Here is a 22256-nt window from a genome sequence, read left to right on the forward strand (position 1 = left end):
AAACCTGTAGTCGGGGATGCGAAGGCAACCTAACGTCACCTTAAAGTTTTCATCAAAACTATAATGCTAACTATATATAATTGGAGTACAGGCAAAATAATAGAGCTCGACCAAATATAGATATCGTTGCTCAAACATTCACATAATAAATAACAAAGTTAATATATACAATTAATTTTTCAAAAACATGCTACTTGGACCATTGCTGACCTAAGAGGCATCCTTCACAGTATCATATAATAAAATACAATATATTACAATAGTCTTTAAGAGTCCATGAAGTGTAATATGGTCTTGAAATACACTATACATGTGAGGACTTCCAACCAAAGGGCGTATGCATCACTAAAGAACTTATCCAATCCTAATATTTGTATTGTTCCAAAGCATAAGGGTTCAATGAATATGCACGATTATTTTTTAACTAAGCGCAATCATATCTATGAGAATCCTCCTATTTGAATTCTCTCATGCATCCCCCTAGCAACTTCCCCTGAATCCTTCTTCTTATTCCAAGAATGGAGGTGAGACACCTCTTTAGTCTTCCTAGTCAGAATTTGCCTCCAAAATTTCTTAGGAGCTAGCTTAGAGAGGTGTAAGAGATTCCCTTGTCTTTGACGAATGTATTGCCTCTTTTTCCTTTTAGTTAGGGCTTTATATATTTTTATCTTGTCCATTTTAAGAGATTCATCAACAGCTTCCTTAATTGCTCTCCTCGCACTTTTACACTCTTTGTCATACCATGGATTGGTTTTGCTATTTCTTTTATTATTTGAAACTTCAATTGAGAACTTGTTAATAGAATATGCGAGGGTTGTAGTAAAATTATGATAGCGGTCTTCTATGTTGTCTATACTAGATAAAGGAAGCAAATTAGTTTTTAATTCATTTAGAAAGAGATCATTTTTATTTCTACATATGTTACAGAGTTTAATCGTCCAGGTGAATAAACTTGAAATCAAAATAAATTTATACTCATTTTTTATATTATATAAAATTATATTACTTAGATTATTATTATTTCTTTTTAATTATATATAAGCATGTGAGAGTTGTGACAAATAGTTAGCCACCTCACATATATACCCATTGTTGTGTTACGTGTTGAGTGTTACTGCATGTGGCTGGACTGAGCGACCATGACAAAGATAGAATCTAATGACAACCTATTATAGGCCAAAAACGTGAATCCTGATCTCATATCACTCACATGGTCATCATTAAGTAGATAAGTAGCAGCAAACCCATTGTCCTTCCACTGAGTAAATATAAGCATGTGAGAGTTGTGACAAATAGTTAGCCACCTCACATATATGGTGCTGGAAAAATACAAATGAAGCCACTTAAAATTGAACGTGATGGAAGACAATCTAACCAGCAGCCATAGTCCTAAAATGATCAACACATTTGAGACTTGTAGTAGCCATAGTCCTAAAATATCTAAATTACTAAAATCACCCATTAACACCCTAAAACAAATTTATTATTATTGTTTTTCATACTTTTTAAACTATAAACCAATTTTTAATTATAAAATAAAAAAGCCTCATCATAAATATATGTAAATCATTCTTATTTTTTTTTTACATCATGATCACACAAATGTATTATGCTTCAAGAGATTCGATACAGCTCAATCGTACATAGTTGAAAGCCTATTTGGCCGCTACCTAATTTTATCATAACTATTCCTAATACTACAGCGCAACCTTGCCTTCAATCGGCTGCTCAGAATTTTCAATGATATCAATAACCTTGGCGTTCTTGCTTTTGAAATCACTGATCTTCGGCACGGCCACCGTCAACACGCCGTTATCCAAGCCGGCTCTGATGGCATCCATATTCACATTCTCTGGAAGCCTGAATTGCCTCCAGAATTTGCCGCTGGAACGCTCCACTCTGTGCCATTTATCTCCCTCCTCCTCTGCCTCCTTCCGCCGCTGATTCTCAGAACCCTGTTGTCCTCTACTTCGATCTTGATTTCATCCTTCCTCATCCCTGGTACATCAACGGTGAAGACGTGGGCGTCAGTGGTTTCTTTCCAGTCGACCCGTGTGAGGGCAACAGCCTCAATGTCTTTGGGAATGGAGTCCAGAACTTTGAAGGGATCCACCATAGCGTCCCAAACATCGCCGTAACGACCACCTGCAAAAGGCATCAGAGCAAACGTTGGGGCGAACAAACATACTGTTGTTACTGCAAATAATAAGAACAAAACAAGCGCCTTCTTCATCCTTAAAAAATAAAAAAACAACCGCAAACGCCTCTGCGTAAAGCTCCCACGAAGAGTTTACACTCTGAACAATTCCACACTTTCCAAATTGATGTCACTGAATTGATTTGAGAGGCTTGGGGATCTGCTCATATTTATATACGCAAATATGCAAGAAACTTCTCTCAAGAAACCTCTCGAAATTTCTGTCCTCTTCCGGTATGTTCTGCTTTGGTATCCTCTTCTGGTATGTTCTGCTTTGGTAACGCATTTTAAGATGACAGTTCCATGTAAATCATTCTTATTGCGATAAAGAATTTATCCATTTCACAATTTGACAAAATGTCAATTCAAAATAAGTTAAGAACTACACTCTAATCTTGAATGGTAATGTAAGTCGCATTGCAGAGGGGATAGCTCTTTAGCTACTGATCCGCAGGCGAAGTGGTCTTATCATTAAATTAAAATAATGCTTACAATAGGTATTCATTAAATTAAAATAATGCTTACAATAGGTATACGACAGGCGGAGCGTCGATTCCCGGAATCGACGCTCCCCCCCTCGGGCGGGGCGGGGCGGCCGCGCCACCCCCGGGCCGCCCCGCCCCGCCCGAGGGGCGGAGCGTCGATTCCGGGAATCGACGCTCCGCCTGTCGTATAGCTATTGTAAGCATTATTTTAATTTCCTATTATTATTTTAAGATCCTATTATGAAAAAATATATGCGCTCTTTGGTTGAAATGAGAGGAAACGAAAGGTTGAATACTAAAGAAAATGAGAGATGAACATATGAACAACCGGGAGCTTCTCACTGTTCTCAGCAATGGCATAAGCGGAGGCAAATTAATATAGATATGATTGAGAGGGAAAACGAAATCACTGAGGTGCGAGAGGGCTCTGAGTTTCAACGTGGAGATATGTTTACACGTCACCTTTGGGTTTCTCACAACCACCTGTAGCACAAAAGTATAGTCCACTCTTAGGTATGTCAAAATGTACTACGAATAAATTCTACATCTTTTTCGCAAAATATTCATTCAAACAATTTATAACGTGTCGTATGAAATTTAATGGTCGTAACATAATTGAAATTCAATCGACCACCATGGAAGATTGACGTTTTACTTGACTTTTGCGGCATGCTGTCGGTAATGACACCGGCAAATATTATTACATTGAGGGGCCTATATAGATAGGATTTTGACATTAACAATTATGTTGTTATAAAGTTTGTGATGTACAAATATTTAATGAAATGACCTGACGCTGAAGAATATGATATGAATGGAAGCGCGAGGTTGACGAAGAGAGGTAAAAACTGTACAAACTTAACCGTTTCTCCAATTCATTATTATTGTGTTTTGGAAAAAAATGATATACCTTCCATACTTCACATCAAAGTTGGTGTTGCAACCGGTGAAGGTCTCAGATGTAGGGCGACTGAGGAATTATATGGCTAGAGTTCAGGAATAGGACAGGCACTACCACGTTTGTACATTAAATTGAGATTTACATTTGCGTGCTAATTAAAATAATGCTTACAATAGGTATACGACAGGCGGAGCGTCGATTCCCGGAATCGACGCTCCGCCCCTCGGGCGGGGCAGGGCGGCCCGGGGGTGGCGCGGCCGCCTGGCCCCGCCCGAGGGGCGGAGCGTCGATTCCGGGAATCGACGCTCCGCCTGTCGTATACCTATTGTAAGCATTATTTTAAGTGAAATCACAGCAAGGCTCTTACTATAATTTGAAGTCACAGAGAGAGCTCAGAATATCGTTTGCTTCTGCCTTCAGTCAGATTCACTCGCTCGCTTTAGACAACAATTGTTTTGTTGGAATACTGGGAGGTGCCATGGGTGCCTTGGATTATTTCTCAGATCTGTTTGAAGGAGTTACAAAAAGAAAACAGAGGGAGCCACTTCAGGTATTGGATTCATTATTCTCAAGTTAATGTACACCAAAAAAAACTACACCACCTATCTACCCTTGCGATTAGGCCGTGCTCCCTTCAAGTTGACTCAATCCTGATGTACCGCCCTCATAAAAACAGGGTCTGGCAAGGGAGACTAACTGAAAACCAAAAATCAGAAAGCACATGACTTCATGGCTTCATTTCAGCTGAAGGAGCGAACCATTCGAGGCCGACATATCCGCAGTCACACCTTCGCACGTAGGCAGTGACTTATTGCGAAGTTGATCTGTGGGAGCGAACCAGTCTTCGGGTCAACGTGGAGCGCACGTACACTGAAAAACCAACCCGAATTCCCTGCACAGTGGATTTATACGTCGTCATATCAGAGAAGAGGATATTTATGTGAACTCTCGTATGTATGCTGCGGTGTCTTGAAGTATATCAAGATTCTGTAACTTAAATTATAAGTAAGAAAGTACACTTTGCCAGCAATATATATTAAAATATATTAAAAAGTAAATAGAGGACAATGGAGGTGGAAAGACAAAGTATGGAAGCATGGAAAATTTCAGACTAATACGACATCCATATAAATGAATCCATTAACTTGAGAATATGTACATTAACTTGAGAATACATTAATAGGTATTGGATTCATTATTAATAGGTATTGAGAATACATTAATAGGTATTGGATTCATTATTAATAGGTATTGGATTCATTATTAAAGCAAGACATACTTAATCTACTAAACCTGCAATAATCCAAATATTCCTTCTACTTCAAAAAATAATTTTAGTTATTATATTCTTTAAACACGTATTCACAATTTATACATATATTTTTCAAATGATGTTAAATACCACAAAAATCTGCATGCATTGTGTATCCTTCTTAATTTGCATGTCATAACATCTATGGAGTCCATTATAAAATTTCTATTACTGTAGTAACTAGTATTGGCACTAAACTTTAATTTTTTTTTTAATCCTCTGAGAAACTATAAAGTATTCACTAGACAACACATTAGTTAAAATATGATATAAATCTCCATGTATAACAATGTTTTTAAAGTATTTAATAATCTCATCGTACCAAATAATTATTATGACCTTACCTTACTCTCCTTCTTCAACCATAAAATGAACTTAATGACTAACATAAATATAACTTCCGTAAAGGCTTTTCTTTTGCGTGTTTCCTACCCAATCTAATGGCTCATGCAATTGATACTTACGATATATTAATTACTTCAATTTGTGAACCCACAATATATAACCATACAATACACACTCGATTTGTGACAATATCAATATTGTATGTATGCCATACTTCATATATTTTTATATTCTAACTTCATAATTAATCTATATGTTATCTCTTATTAGATGTTTAATGCAATTTGTTCCATAATTAGGATTGCCAATAATTTAGAAAACATTAACACATATGGGCTTATACAAATACTTAATCATTCCCTACAACTTAACCAATTCCATACTAAATACGAAGATACAAATTTCCTTAAATAAATAATCATTCATTGAATTCAAACTAAAATATTACTTCAGAATAAAGTCAATTCCGCTATTAAATGCAAGTAATGAATTATCTAAATAGCAAGGTTTCCTTTTGGAATACTACGGGAAAGGGCACATTTCTCTTTGTGATACCCCTGGTGCAACTGCTATTGCAGGATTTATTATTTTATATTTCCCATAAATATGGGAGTAGAAATGTTTATTTTATATTTCCCATAAATATTGGAATAGAAATGTTGGATGTGGGGCCAAGACTAACTCAAATTGACTTAGGTAGATAAATTTGATATAAATATATAAATATTTTTTACCTTTAAAAATGACATGGGAAATACTACATAAGTGATGTGGCATTGTTATCCAAGAATTTGTTAAGTGGTTAGGTCTAAATGTACTTTTCCAAAAAAAAAAATTGGGAGAAAGATTGCCACGAGGGAACAAACATAACTGGAGAGAAAGGTTTTGTTGGGTGTAATGATAAGCTTAGATGGAGAAAAATTTTGAGTTGGGTAAAATGATAAGTATAAGCACCCCGCGAGAGAAGGGCATGCTCATGAAGGAAAAATAAGATATTTTATTTATATTTATAGAAAGAAAAAGCTTAAGCAAAGGGGTGGGTAGACCTTAAAGGTAAGATGTTTATAAACATATATTGGGAAGAAAATAATAAATACCACTAATAGTTTGGATAACTCTGGTTGTGGAAAAACAAAGAGGGAAGCGAGGAGTCTGTACTCGGGGAGGGGGCGGTGGCGGTGGAGGGGTGGGCGCGGGAGAGCACAACTGTGATTTTCGCAATGATTTTTTAGTTAATTATTATATTTTGAAAAAAAAAAATTGTTATTATTATTTTTTTGACATGAAATTCATAAAAAAAACTATTATTTGACCATTTTTAGTTAATATTTTTGTATAAAAATTGTGATTTTGACATGTTAATTCTAGCAAAAAATTATCAAAACGTTTAGTTTTTTTGTTATATTTATGTTAAAAATGGTTATTTTTATGTCCATTGTTAAAAAATGTTGTTTTTTAGAAACAATTATTTCATGTGGATTGAAAAATGAATTAAGGATGTATAAATATGTAGATTATCTAAAATTCAAACTATCGACTTTCTAATTTAAAAACGCAAAACAATAAAAACCCCACTAAAAAAAAATAAAAAAAATAAGATAGAGAACAAGAAAATATGAATAAAATGACCACTTCAAAAACTATCAAATTTAGAAAATAATTTTTTACATTTCACACACTAGAAAATTTAAAGTCAAAAAAAAGGTATTTTAAAAAAAGGGTGTGATGCAGAATACTCACTTTTTAAAATCAGGATGAAAATCACTACCATTCACTACCATTCTAAAACTTAATGCACATGAAAAAATTAAAGTTCCAAAAACCATGTTCTAAAAAAAACATGTGTATTCTGCATCACCACTTTTGAAAATCGGGTCATTTTTTTGCCACCTCTACAAAACGGGTAACAGTATCAGTTCCCGTTTCAAAGTTTACATTGTTGGGGGTTTGTAACAACCCCTGGTTGATTTCCTATGTAAATAAAAAAAAATAAAAGTAAGGCCATGGGACATGTGTTCCAAGCTAAATGTTGGGAAAAACATAGTGATGGGGATCACTTGTGATTAAAGAATGGCTATGGAAATCAGCAAAGGAATTGGTAAAGACAAAGTGTCTTTAATTGGAATTTTATTTATGAAATAAAGGAAAATAGGAGAAAAGGAAGGTGAAAGGTCATAGATTTGCATGATGAGGAAATTGAAGAAAAAATGAAAGAAAATGAAGAAAATAGAGGCCTCAATGATAAAAATGCTTCTGAGGATCAGTTGTTATCTTTTTGTTAGTTTAGTGTTGGAGCTCTCTTATACTCTCTCATTCTCTCTTACTCTTTCACACTTAGAGTTTTCTTGGAGCATGCTTGGAGCACTCTAGTTTTAACTTAGATTGGAGAAAGAAGACACAGGAAAGTAGGAAAACGTAAGGGAACAAGTGGAGTTTTCGAATTGGTGCTCATAATTCCTTATGATTGTGGTTTGGAACAAATGCTCTGGAAGTCTTGGAACAACTTGAGTTGAGTTACTAGTCCCTGGATCCAGGTTGGACAAACACTCTGGAGCCCTGGAAGACAGTGGGTTGAGTTACTAGTTCTTAGAGCCTTGGACAGTTTGGGTAGAGACCAATCTGGTTTGTGTTAGTGATGTTTGACAATGAGGGTGAAACACTAGTTGAGGGCAAGGTGGTTTGGCCTCTGGAAGCCCTGGTTTGGTTTATTCCATGAGATCTCACATTCATGCTTAGAATATGGCAACAAGATGCTTTCCTAAAAGAGAGATTTGGTTCATCCCAATCTATGCTCGGGTGGTACGTGGAAGTCCCCGACTTGGTTGGTATTTTCATATGTTAATAATATATTATTCTATTGTGATTCATGTATATTTGTAGCGATTATGTTGGTGATATTATGGTTGAGTTGCCATGGTTTATTATGTTGGTACTTTTTGGTTATATGATGTGTACCTTCTATGGATCTTGTCATGAATTGTTTAGTTATTGATCGATTAATGAATGCATGGATTAGTAAGTGTTGTTGCAGCTATGTGGAGAGGGGATAGAGTCTTCTCAATGATTCTCAGATGAATCTCAGACTTTTATGATCAGATATGCATTCATGACCTGTAGCTTACCTTTTTTTCATGTGTTTGACGAAATGTTTGTTATGTTCTAGGCAGTTTAGGCCAAGTTTTTTAGTTGTGATTGAATGTTAATTTTTTTTCCATGTTAAATATGATTTTGGAAAGTTTCAAGCAATTCTCAGTAGTGGTCTGGAGGCAGGCCTGAAAATATGGCACTATTCTGGGACCACATGCTCAAAATTGGAGAATTTGGATCACAACCACACTCAGGTAGGCTTGTGAGTGCAGTTGGATTCCTTCAACCACATGGAGGCTTTGTCATGCATGCAGTTGGGGGTTAAGTTGTGTGTTAATGAGCCCCAACTCAGGGTTTGGTCACCTGGGGTAGTTCTTTGGCCCTTGAGTGTCCATATAGTCCTGAGGAATGTTGTGAGTTGTCAGTTAGTAGTTAGTTGTAGGCCCCACGTCCTTAACTGGAGCTAGGAGGTTGGGTCATGTCATAGTAACTCCATGTCTCTTGTTTACCTTAGAAGGCTAGTGAAATTGGGTAAATATGGGAGGGGTGGTTACAAAATCTTGTTATATTGTGCGCATTAAGTTTTTAAGTGCTTATTAATCAAATTTAAATATGACTACAAAAGTATTATTTTAATTTATATGGTAAAATGGATCTTAATTTATAGTTACTATTTATATTTTATATATGTTAATGTGATCAAGGTATTTTTTAAGGATTCAAATATTATGCCTATTTATAGTATTTTAAGCAATTATTCTGGTTTGAAAAATCATACATATAGAATGCAAGAAAATATTCAATAAAAACATGTAATTTCTTATTAAAATTTGTAATTTTTTGGCTAATATTATCCATTCAATTATATATATGTGTGTGTGTGTGTGTGTGTGTGTGTGTGTGTGAAAAATAGGCTAATTTTTAACCAAATGGATTAATATTTTTTTCAAAAAATGTCCAAAATTAGCCAATTAGCAAAATTTCCCCCCTAAAATTTTCCCTAAATGTGATGGGGGGTTCAGATATATCTTAAAAGTAATTATTATATTTTTTCTTTTAGATTTAATTTTAAAAATGTTATAAAATTAAATTCAAATAAAATATTTATAAAATATTTTGATTGTAAAATGAAAAATGGTTTTTGAGTGTGTGGTATTGATGAGCCATGGAATTGGCCCATGATATTGAAACAACGCCTATTTATAAGTCAATAATATCTATGGTAAAGTGGGTGTGAATATTCATGGTTAAAAATATTGTTATATTGTAAGTTTATTGTAAATACTAAAGTTTTTATGTACTTATTAATTAAATTTAAATATGGCTACAAAATCATTATTTCAATTTATGAATCGTTATTTTAATCTATAACTTAAAATGAGTTTTAACTTATAGCTTTTTTCAGATGAAAAAAGCATTGGTTTATATAATGTACTAGTACATGTTCCAGCATATAACAAAATATACAACTTCTATATACCTATATCTGGCAAGGATAGAAAAACCTTAAATTACTGACAAAGACAACATGTTCCATCTATGCCTCATGTTTCATATCTCCTATATACTATCATAGCATAACATATATCAAACAGAATGTCAGTTATAGCAGAATTTGTAAATGTCTAGGGCAGAGTAATGGAGACTTCCTTGCTAATATGATTATCTTCCAAATATGTATAGAACATGTGACCTGTACCATCAGATAGGCCATTTTTTGATAGAGAGTTTGCCACAGTGTTGTTCTGCCTGAAAATATGTTGGAAAGTTATGTGATAGAAAGTCTATCTGAGACCATGGATGTGAGCAATCTAACGATTAAGATTAGGTGTGGAAAAAGTAGTATTAGCAATAATCCCATCAATGAGCGATCTTGAGTCCCCATATATATGTATGTTATAAATAGCCATTCTTCTAGAAAACCACAGTAGGCCCCGTAGTGTTATTACCTCTGCTCTCATGTTTGTACCTGCACCTGCATTCAAAGAAATTTTGTATTGTGACCTGTGATCCAATCTGAGCCATACACCATATCCACAGTCTCCTCATTGTGTCACTCCATCAAAGTAACCTGCAAGAAAAATAATCTGTGGAGGAAAGTTTTAGATGATAGATCATTAACTCTTTGTGAACCTAATTCCATAGTGTCTAGCCACGTTCCAATTTCGAAGAAGGTTTTGTATATGTTGATTTAATAATTCTCAAATATAAAACCATTTATGGCTTTCCATATTTCCCATAATATGAAGAGTGGGATAGCTTGTAGTCGACCACCACTTTCCAACCACCAGTTGAGACATTGTTCAATGGACATGAATTGCCTAAAAGGAATGTTGTATTATGGCATGATGAAATGCCAAACCTACATAGTAATAGAGAATTCCAAAAGAAGATGTGTGTTTGTCTCCAGTGATTTTTTGCAGAGGGAGCATCCACCAAGTCCCTGCATTCCTTTTTTTCTTAGATTCTCCCATGTCAAGGTTTTATTGTGCCAAACCAACCATATATACAGAATAATTTTTTAGGGAATGTTTAACTTCCATATTCTTAAGAACCAACATGACTGTGTAAAAGAGTGTATGGGAGTAACAATGTACCTATATGTATTTTCTATAATGACCGAGTTTCCTCTCAAATTTCTAGCCCATGTGATGTAATCTCCATCCTCATTCTGACACAGCCCCGCGCGACATACGGACCATATATATCTACTCCATTCCTTCACACTATTTCCAGTTAATCCCATTTCATCTGCATAAGAAATAGTCCCTGCCATCTAGAAATGACCCGTGCCAAAATAAAATATCCTCTAACGTTATTTCTATTTATCATATCTTTAAATAGAATGTGTTCCCCATCCATGCCCAAAATATTACCCATATTGATTACAATACAGTTCCCCGTACCAAAATTCTGGGAAATCCGCTTGACAAACCATTCTTTGATTTTTTGAAAGTTGTATACATGATCTAGATTTGAGTCCAATGTGCTCGGATCTGATCCAATCATCCGATGGCTTATTGTGAAAATATTTGGAGGATATAATATCTTTCCAAATACCATCTTGATATAGTTCACGCTAGATATATTTTATGATTAGAGCCCATCCAAAATATTTTACATCCAATAGACCCCATCCACCGAATTCTTTTGGAACCGAAATCTTCTCCCACTTTATCAGATGGAACCTATGTCTAGACTTCAAACCCACCCATATTAAATTTGCCATAATTATTTTTATTTTATTAACCACATAAGATGGAAGGATAAAAATATGAGCCCAACATACCATTAACTGTTGTAGAATGGCTTGTGCCAAAATATATCTGCCTCTAAGTGTTAATCATCTGTGTGCCCAATTATTCATTTTTTTATGGAATTTTTCCAATAACCACTGCCACTACACAATCCAGTAGTTGTTTGGCTTAAGGCGATATCCCAAGTATGTGAATCCATCCCCCAGAGGGTGCGTGCGAAAATGGAAGAGATTAGCAATGAAATTAATCTCCTTCTATGCACCATAAGAATATATCATTAATGATTTCTCCCTATTAATAAACATACTTGAAGTTGCCCCGAATCTATGTATAATCTAATGTAATACCATTCATTGCGCTTTGGACACCATAGAGAAATAAAACGAAAATCGAGAAGGTAGATGTATCTGTGACCTTCGGAATGAAATCTATAAAAGTAGAATTTATGGTGACTGATACCCTACCATAAATCTATCCTTCTTCCACCATATCGAGAAGTTCATTACCCATTAAATCAAAGAAGTGTAAAAACACATCAACCATCCAGCCATCTAGACTCAAGCATTTATCTTTTTTAAAGGATTTTAGTACTCGCATAATTTCATCAAGGGAGACCAGTTTATATAACACATTATTTTTTTCTTCACTGAACATCTGTGGGTACTCCGACATAGCCCAGATCTGATCTTCAATGTCGACACTCGTCCTTTCTTGATAGAAAGTTTCAAAATAATGTATTGCTTCTCTTTGAATCTCCTCAGTTGAAAATACCTTTTCACCAAACCTATTCAGAATATGTCAAATAGTATTGTGTTGACAGTGCTGGACCAGCCAACATGTCAGGGGCTGTCCCCGATAAGAAGTCCCAACTAGACCTTAGACTATTTGGTGTAGGAGTCCTAGCAGTGGGTCATACGGTATCGCCTTGACCGTGGTTGCGTGCAAAGGCACGCAGGATGTCCTTGTTGATAGCAAGGGTGTGACCAGTATAGCAATACAAGGAAGGTGCATGAAGGGCTCTAACACACGGAAAGTGGAATGAGTGTGCCCCTTGGAAACCTGTGGAAACACGCAGCTTGGAAGGGAACACACGAGCAAAGATACATCACAAGCTAGAAGGCAGGTGAACCAACAATCCAAATTGATGGTTAAACCAACAATACATCTCAACAAGATTCGTGCATGCACATATAGAAAGAGTCCATACAAACATGCGTAAGCAAACATATAGATATATCGTTAGTGTAACCAAAATAGCTGAAAGACAACAACAACATATGCATGAAATGTGTTGGCTCTGTTATATTAAGAAAGTGAAAGATCTAATCATGCAGTACAACCATGACCAACCACTAGTTCCAAAAGTGGAACGTTACAGTCACTGTTGCCTGCTCCTCCAAACAGAAGTACTAGCTCTGCACTGTAGAGAAGCCAAGGCTCGTTACAATACACTCCAAGCTTTCTCTAAGATACACCTATAGGAATCTTGGCTCCCAAAAACCTCTACAATGAATTATGAATTTCTATAAATAGCAAAGGGTGGGGTGACCCTTGACATTCCCCTTTGTGACTCTTCACCTACCCTCAGGACTCTTCAACTACTACATGACTGTTATGTTCGACCATCAAGACTTAGTCTTTCACTTTTACAAGATCTACACATGTACCCATGTGAGACAAAATAGGCTTGAGAAAGCCATGTGAGATATCACTAAGACTCAGATGGTTATGGGAAGACAAAATCTTCAACGTCCTCACGATGATCGATGGTGGCGAACTGATGCCAAGCTTGGTATTCCGTGATGGTGTCCGTGTGCTCACTGGTGACATCCTGCTGAAAGAAAAATCTTGCCTTCGTTGCATCCGGGTACACTGATCTCGCACCTCTACCCAACTCATCTGCTAACATGCACATCATAGTTTTGAGCGTAGATGGACCAACAACATATTGATGCATAGTGTGTGCACTGATCTCCAAGTCTGCACTGGTGGCTACACGCATCAACTCATTAAAAATCATGTCTAGCTTTGTTTAGACTTGGTTCTTCGACTTTGCCTTGGTGAGTGTGCTAATAGATGGGATCGTGTGCTCATGCATAATGACATCCATGGTTTTGAATACCCATGCATGAGATGTGGGAATTCCTCATAGTTCCAGATCTGACTCCGGATGCATGCCTTCAACTCTACCACCTTCGGCTTCATCATCTTTGGCAAATGCAATGGGGCTCCTTTGTATCTCACTGTCCATGTCTGCATGCGATCAACAGCAATGTGCAGATTTGAAAAGATTTGTGCTCTCCTAGCACAACACTGTTGCTAACCGTTGACATGGACAACTGCCTTATGCACAGTGTTGAATCTGGAATACAACATCTACATGACTGTTTTGAGAGATGATACTTCATCCAGTATCGCTCTCTTCAACTCTGCTCTAGCGGATGACATAACCTACTCTCCTCCTTTCTTGGCCGCTTGTAAATCCTTGGCTGCTTGTAACTCCTTGTCCATGCACTCATTCTCTGCTCTCAAGAATGAAACACTTGAGCTGGTGGCCTTGGCATATGCTCTAGTAGCATTGGCCAATGCTGCTAGATGCTTGCACACATCAGATATGGTCACTCATTCTGCAAACTGTGTAGGAGATGTGTGGACATCCGGAGTAGGCACTCTATGCGATTGCACAACTCTATGTTGCAACTCGTCGAAAGATATGTTGCGCATCTTTGCATAGATTGTCTTCATAGATCTTTATGTCTCCTTGATCACCTGGGAATTTCTCTGCTTCTGGATCCGGTGAATCCAGTGGGGTGACCTCTTGGTTATGAGGCATGAGGTCTGTATCCTGATCTAACTCGGCTGCACCACATTCATATCCATCTGCTCTAGAATTTGTTCAATCTCTTGAGCTAAGTCTTGCTCCTCTGAATGCTCACCCTGTATACTCTGTGCCAGCTACTCGGATGAGTCTATAACCTGTATGGGCATAGTTTCTGCAATCTATGCATACTACGCCTCCTGTTGTGTCTGTCCCTGTTGCGCTTCCTTCTCTCTTCTGTGCAGCTCCTGTTCTTCCTGGAGTTTTTGCTTCAACTCTTGCAACTCCTTCTCTACTTCCTCCATCCTCCATTTATCTCTTTGCCTTTGCGCACTCCTCTTATCACATTGTTACCTCTTAGCCTCAATCTCCAAAGTTTCTTTCATCACAAGTGGATCTGCTTTGAACTTGCGGCTTTGTTCTCCTTCTACGTTGTCATCAACATTTCTCTTACTTTTCTCATGTGTAGGCCTGTTACCCTTTGTTGCTGCTGATGATGGTGCTCTCAAAGATGCTACTTCGTGCCACTTTGCTAACCATTCCACAGCTATGTCAACCGGTTCATTGAGCCTCGAGAAGTTGTGGCAATATCTCCATGGGTATTCCTCAACCCAATGACACGCCCCGTGGATCCACATAAATTGCACTCTCACACAGTGGTCCTTTACAAAGAAATGCAGGTCATACGAGTTGAAACTTCTGGTGCTGAAAGTGAATATTTTGAACTCCTCTGTCTCAGCATCAACATGCTTGAGATTATGTATCTCATACAACCCAATCCGCAAAGGAAGAGCTATTATAGACATTTTTGGGCACTGAAACCCCAAGCATCAAATGTCCATAAACCAAGGGCTCCTAAGTCCCTAAAAGTGTTTTTCTAACCCTTAAAGGAACAAGGTCAACTGATTACAGCTTCTCCCAGAAGTTCTCCATAAAAAACTGCTCAGAATTGGTCAAAACAGGATCATTTCAGCTGCTCTATTGGCCAAGTGTGTTGCATCTCACCTAAGTACACTGGGTGGGTGCGTTGCATTTCAAAAAGCCCTTCTATGGGGTGCGATGGGCGCGAAATGACAAATGGCAATGTCATTCTGCGAGGTGGAGAGGCAATGCAAGCTTCCAGAAACTTCTCCTGTGACACTTGCCTCTCTGAATTCGACCAAGGATGAGTAAGAGATCATCAATCTCCAAGTGGAAGCAAGAACTATCAGAGGGAAGACACTAATCAAATCATAAGCTGACTCATCTCCCTTACAGATATCTATATATGGATCCCTCATCCCAGAGATCCGGAGGCTGGAATTTTGCATATTGTAAGGAATTCCAGTTGGTTTCTTGAGACAAACATCAGATTGTTGGGTGATCTAAGCTTTGTATGAGGTGAAGAGGGGTTTCTTTGCTGAGAGGTTGATGCTGGGTCAGAACAACTGGTTGTAACTCCTCTTGGCTCTTTCTTGTTTATCAATAAAAGCTATTCAAGTTTTCCTCCATACTCTTGTGTCATTTATGTTTGCTGCATTTGTATGGTCAATTTACATCTGATCCTAGATTGTTTATGATTATAGATCCATGTCTTTGTATAGTGTTATGCTACTGTGATCTTACAGGTACTCTGTGAAGCTGGGCGTGCAAGGGAACAAGTAGCGAAAGGCTATCAAGGAAGTGAGGAATCGAACCACGAGATTAGCGCAAGACAGAGGTCGGTCTTCTTTGTTCCTCTCTATCTATACTTCATAAAGGAAATACGAAAGTAGCTTTACTTTGTTTGTTTCTAAGGCAGTTGTCACACCTCAGTGGGATAAGCAGTTCTGAGTAGACAATTTTCCCAGTAAAAAAATGGCGACCATACTGGGGACGAATTAGTTTGTTTGTTTATCTTCCTTGTTGTCTATTTCATAAACTTACAGACGGAGTCTGAAGCTGTGCCAGGTAGCATTCGAACTGCATTTGCTATGCAAATGCAAAGTAGATAAATGCCACTTCAGTCCATCTCCGGGATCTATTTATGATTTAAACGACTGATTCACAAACTCTCTGATTGCCCTTGTGATAGCTCTTAGATCCTCCTTAGATCTACCCCTGATTGTTGCATTACTGATTACCTTTTGCTCGGCCAAAACCCATGAACTGAACTGCAAACTGTGACCCGGAACCCAAGCAAAGTCTCATTTCTGTCCCAGCGTAGGTACTGTTCTGAGAATCTGAACTTCAGCACACTTCCCGAGTGGAGAAGGTGCGCTGCATTTCAAATTCCCTGTGTTACAGGTGCGCTGATCAGACTAGGCTTTGAGCAGTGTTGGTTTCTGTGATTCATTCTTTCCAGTTCTATTCATGAATTTTGCTGCCTGTAATCAGTATATGTCTGTTTGAAACCCCTTTTCCTTTCTATTATTCCGCCTCCTTTGTACAAAGAACTGTAAATGTTTTTTTGTGTTTGTTGAGTCATTATCAGTTCTCCTTTTCAAAAAGTAACATAATCACATTGTCGTCCTTTGATCTGAAAGTGTCGCAAGTGTCAATTTCGATCATAGGAAAGAGTTTGATTGTTGTTGATGGTCGATTATCCTGTTACTATTGTTTTTGGTCTGAATTTGTAATTTTTCTAGTGTCGAAAACAAGTATTCATTTCAAAATCGTAAGGTGTTGTGATCGTCTCCATTTTTTATTTCGAAAAGAAACTTGTTGATATTTGTCGCTTGAAAAGAAATTCAGATTTGTGCATCAACTTTCTTTTTATCATTCATATACTAAGAAAGTTGAAAACAAATACATGCATGTGCATTTGCATTTAGATAGTCTGATTGGTTTGATTTAGGAAAGTGCATTTAGAGTGTGCTCTTTGCTCTTTGTGAAAGGATTTTGTCTTTCTTTCCCTAGTAGCTAGGATTTTCATTGCACAAAGAAGATAAAAAGATTGTTTATCATCTTAGATTGCATTTTAGGAATTACATCTACATCTCGCGGTGAACCTGAAAGGAAAACCTCATAAACAAGATCAACTATAAAATAAATTCAATGAACCTAACAATGCTTTGGAACCTAACGCCCAACATTTAGAAGTCTAGGATAGAGACGTATTCCGGCATCGTAAAGCCTGGTAACTGTTGTTCTCACAGATGGTTGGGTGATTCCTCCACTTTGAGACGATAAGTGCCAGTACGGACTTGTGCTCCCATGTACCGTCGAGTATATATTGGGAGACCACAATAGGCTTAATTCTTTATCCATAGGAAGCCGTGTCTGCCGCCCTATCGATCGCAATGCACTGAACACAACATTCGGGAAGATTGACTGCCATACTGTAAAAAGTATTCTGCAATTTTGCGATTGGTTTGGTAATCCCTCTACCTAGATTTCGAGAGCAGTCCTTTTCGTTCCTTTTCAGACTCTTTAACAGAAAAGGTCCATTTGAGCTCTTGTAACTTCAAGCTCATTAAAAATCGAAGGCGACTAGAGTCATCTTTTGTTTTTTCTCGACTCTTAAAAATTGAAAAAACAAGTTGTGTCAAAGCGTCTAAAATTTATTTTAAACGGAATATTCATTACCCTTTCCTACGTTGATCTTGGGTTGAGAAAATGGAATCCACCAACCAAGGAATTCCCCTTGGAGGAAATCCTAGTCCCTTCTCGTCTTGGGGAGATGTTTGTGCACCCCATATGGCCACATTTTCACTTCCAGGACTGACAATCGGCTTGCCTGTATGGCTCTTCTCAACCTCTGTCGTTCAGAACACCGCAATTCCTGAACAATCGAATCAGCAACTAGACAAGTCCAGAGTTACCCACCAACCTTCTACTTCCTCTAATTCTTCCTCTCCTCCTTCCTCTTCGCTTGATGGGGCTGGTAAAGCCAAAATTCAAGTACCTGAGAAGAAGAAGGAAAAGAAGAAGAAAGAGAAGAAGAAGAAGGAGCCAAAAGCGAATGGGGGCAAACGAGCGTCATCTAGCGAAAATCCACACACTGCACCGACCAGGCCTAAATCGCCATGTGTCGTTTGCAAAGGAGACCACTATCATAGAGATTGTCCTTGCATCCCTCGGATCTTAAGGGACTAGTCTCCTCATTTGCACAACCCGGTGTCGTCAACCTTTGATGATCATGTTGAAAACACATCGTCGACTAGTGAAAGTGAAGCCCCAGGACAAAAAGGAAAATATAGATTTCCTTGTAAACTGTGCGAAGGCGATCATGCCATCCACCGTTGTCCCTTCTTAGACAAAGCTAAAATAGTTTTGGACGATCGTCCGGTTTCACCGTTACGACTTCCTCCTAGATATAAAAAAACTCTTGCCGAGTCCGTCACTAGTTGAAAATCCAGCTGGCCCGCTCAGGTGGTCGGCCGAAGCATCTATAATTGAAGACAAACCATCTGAACCCATACCAGACGAAAGTCAAAAGGTCGAAGCGGCAGTTGACCCGGTCTTGCCTTCAGAGGTTCCATCTTCAGATGATACCGTCACCGAAGAGAACAAGGATGACACCGTCAAAATTCTTTTCGTAAGCACAGACTCCAATGAACATGGGGGCAATTTACCTGTTCCTTTACCGCAGGAAGGAAGTTCGTCGGAGTCATACTCGGCCGTCTATTCGGTCCCACCTCCAAGCAACCTAGTTGTCTCCTTTGATTGGAATCAACTAGGCAGACCCCGTTTACCAGCTAGCATACCATTCCGAATCATTGTTCAAATATATAAAATGGTTATGGCTGGTACCATCATAGATGAAGGGGTTTCTATAAGTATCCTTTCCTCGACTACTTGGAAAGTGCTTGGTTCGCCATCGCTTTTGCCTGAGATGAGAAATCTAACAGGCTTTGATAAAGGAACCAGTCGACTGTTAGGGATCCTTCCCAATGTGCCAATAACATTGAGAGGGAAAACCGTTCAAATGAACGTAATGGTAGTCCAAGGACCCCTGGATTATAATCTACTCCTTGGGCGAGACTATATTTATTGCATGGGAGCGATTGTCTCCTCACTCTTTAGGGTAATGTGTTTTCCGCATGAAGGAAGAGTGGTCAAGCTCGTAGACCAGCTTTCATTTCCCAGATTACACCGAGCAAATAGTCATATACCATCCTTGAATGGTCTTTTCACGCAAGAAATGTCTCAACCTCCAGTCTGTCCGCCTGATGAGCGCGAGTGATTCGGGGGACATGACTGAAACCCAAGGGGCATGCGCCCTGGCCTGCTTCGGCAGGAAAAACTTCGGGTATAGGGCAGGTTTCCGTGATAAAATATGACTAGTCTGTACTCCCGTCCGAGATTGGAAGAGGGGGTTATTCTGGAATAAGATTCTCTTGTCAAAGTTATGTGGATTGGCAAGCATCGCCACTCACCTTTGTTTATTTTGATAAGCATCGCCGAAGAAGTGTTTTGTTTACATAGTAAATAAAACTATCTTTCGTAACCCGTAAGAGGTATACCTTTCCTGATAAAACAAATGTTTTGTCGGTAATTTGAAGGGTGACCTTGAAACTCTGTTTTATACCTGGGGGCATGCAAACCTTTTGGAGTGCAAGCAAAGAGCGATCATTTATCTGTTTTTTGGATTGGTCCTTTCCTAACTTTCATAAAGAAAGGATGTGGGGCAAAACTCTAAAAATTGCCGTTTTATATATGAGACATTCTTATTATACGACTAGATTAATCGAGCAGTTTTAGCACAGACTTCATGCTCGTTAAAAAATAAACATAAGCAATGAGCACATGTTACTCCAGAGTTTAAGCTCATTAAAAAATGAACCAATTTCCGGTAAATAACCATCGTGAATGAAATACTTCAACCTTTAAAGCCTTAGTCGTGTTTGCACCGTCACCTCCATTTTTGCATTGGCCGATCATTCACCTCCATTTGATTGTTTACCCATTTTGAGGAACAGCTGCGAAGAGTGATCTCACTAGCCATCCTTGTAACACTGCCATGATTGGAAAATTCCAAGCCTTACCTGGAATCAGTAGCTACCCATTTTATCACTCGTTCCTCAAAAGACGAGTCTCCTTTAAGATCTTTTCAATTGACTCGTAAAATATGAAAAGATTTCCGAGCCATTGGCCTCTCCAGCTCGTTAAAGAGATCGAAAGTGCTATCCCTCCTTTAAATTTTAATCTTTTTGGACCTGAGGGATTATTACACAAAAATATCGAGCGTTTGTTTTGTTCGGCTCGTTAAAAGTATCGAAAATTCATCCCTTCTGTATTGTTTTATACTTTTTCGGACATAAGGGATTAGATGACGAAAAAGGAATTTTGGAGTTTCCTTTACGTTCCTTTTCAGACTCTCTAAAATTGAAAAGGACCGAGTTATCTTTGTCGTTAAACTCGTTAAAATTTTAATAGCGACAAACTTGTCTATAGACGAGAACGAGTTATCCTCCTCAAGCTTGATAAAAATAAAGAGGTACTGGGGAAAAACTGGTCAGCAATGACTGGGGAAAAACTGGGAAGAAAACTTGAAGAAATTTCATTGGTAGCAAGTTGCTCTTGAACATGACACTTTCACTCCGCATCCAAGTCGGGTTGGGTTGTTTCATTCACCGGTCACATCACCATGGTCCCATCATACCATCCACATTTGGGGTTAATGCTACCAATCCATCACGTCAGTGTCGCCGATATGTTCAAGAGAAGTCATTCAGAGAGTTCACCTGCGTCTCACCCACTACAATACATTTATACTCCATTCTTTCATGACCGCCACCCTGAACCTTATATCGCCAGATCATTTTCACCTCCATTAAAATCATTTGCTCCATTTCGTGTCATTGATGTGGGATTCATTAAGGCCCTCCTGTGACGGATTGCTTCTTGTCGACATCAGCTCATTATCCAAGAAGTTGATCTAGGAACACCCCATTCAGTACTTTGAAGCTTGCATGCCTCAATGGCAAGTTTCTCACTTCCGGCGATAGGTTTACATCAATGACCTTCGACCGAAAGATTTTGCGTGGTGTTCGACGCCAAGTCCTTTATTCACACCATGTGAATTGTACTGTAGTACCTTGAGGATCATTATCATTATCGGTGATTCCTCTCGCGCCTGTTAACATCTTACATCATTGGCTGGTAATCAGGCGATGTCTTTCCATGTTCGACTCCAGAACACCTCTCACATGGATATACTTGTACTTTGAGTGAAGATCAAATGAGATTGAAGACCCGGATCTAGTTTCATCCATCCGGGTTACGATATATATTCAGGAAAATAAATACATCAAATGTACATCATTGCTGCACAGATAATCATCCAATCAAAGGGATGATGGCTCTATCAGAATCATCAGTCTACACTCAGACGATTGTCTGTCCTATGTACATGAAAATGAATTTATAAAGCTGAGCATGGGAATGCCCGCCTCAGCTAGATCATGAAAATATTATGAAGATAATGTATTGTATTGTATCTTATTACAGGTCTCCTCCCAGCTTGAAAGAACTTCGGATCCTCATAATAAATCATTTCACCTGACATCAAAAGATTAACGACCTCATGCTTTAAGGGGCAACTGTTATAGACATTTTTGGGCACTGAAACCCCAAGCATCAAATGTCCATAAACCAAGGGCTCCTAAGTCCCTAAAAGTGTTGTTCTAACCCCTAAAGGAACAAGGTCAACTGATTACAGCTTCTCCCAGAAGTTCTCCATAAAAAACTGCTCAGAATTGGTCAAAACAGGATCATTTCAGCTGCTCTACTGGCCAAGTTCATTGCATCTCACCTAAGTACACTGGGTGGGTGCGTTGCATTTCAAAAAGCCCTTCTATGGGGTGAGATGGGCGAGAAATGACAAATGGCAGTGTCATTCCGCGAGGTGGAGAGGCAATGGAAGCTTCCAGAAACTTCTCCTGTGAAGCT

The 22256-nt window shown here is 38.3% G+C and overlaps 1 pseudogene; it reads right to left on the minus strand.

Moving 5' to 3' along the window:
* Nucleotides 1-1603: 1603 nt before the first annotated feature.
* LOC149162549 (18.1 kDa class I heat shock protein pseudogene) lies at nt 1604-2493 on the minus strand (annotated as a pseudogene).
* Nucleotides 2494-22256: the final 19763 nt, after the last annotated feature.

The sequence above is a fragment of the Pinus tabuliformis genome, chromosome 5_2, assembly GCF_031772625.1.
Source record: "Pinus tabuliformis cultivar Carrire ecotype Pingquan chromosome 5_2, CPIR1, whole genome shotgun sequence".
Classification (NCBI taxonomy): Eukaryota; Viridiplantae; Streptophyta; class Pinopsida; order Pinales; family Pinaceae; genus Pinus; species Pinus tabuliformis.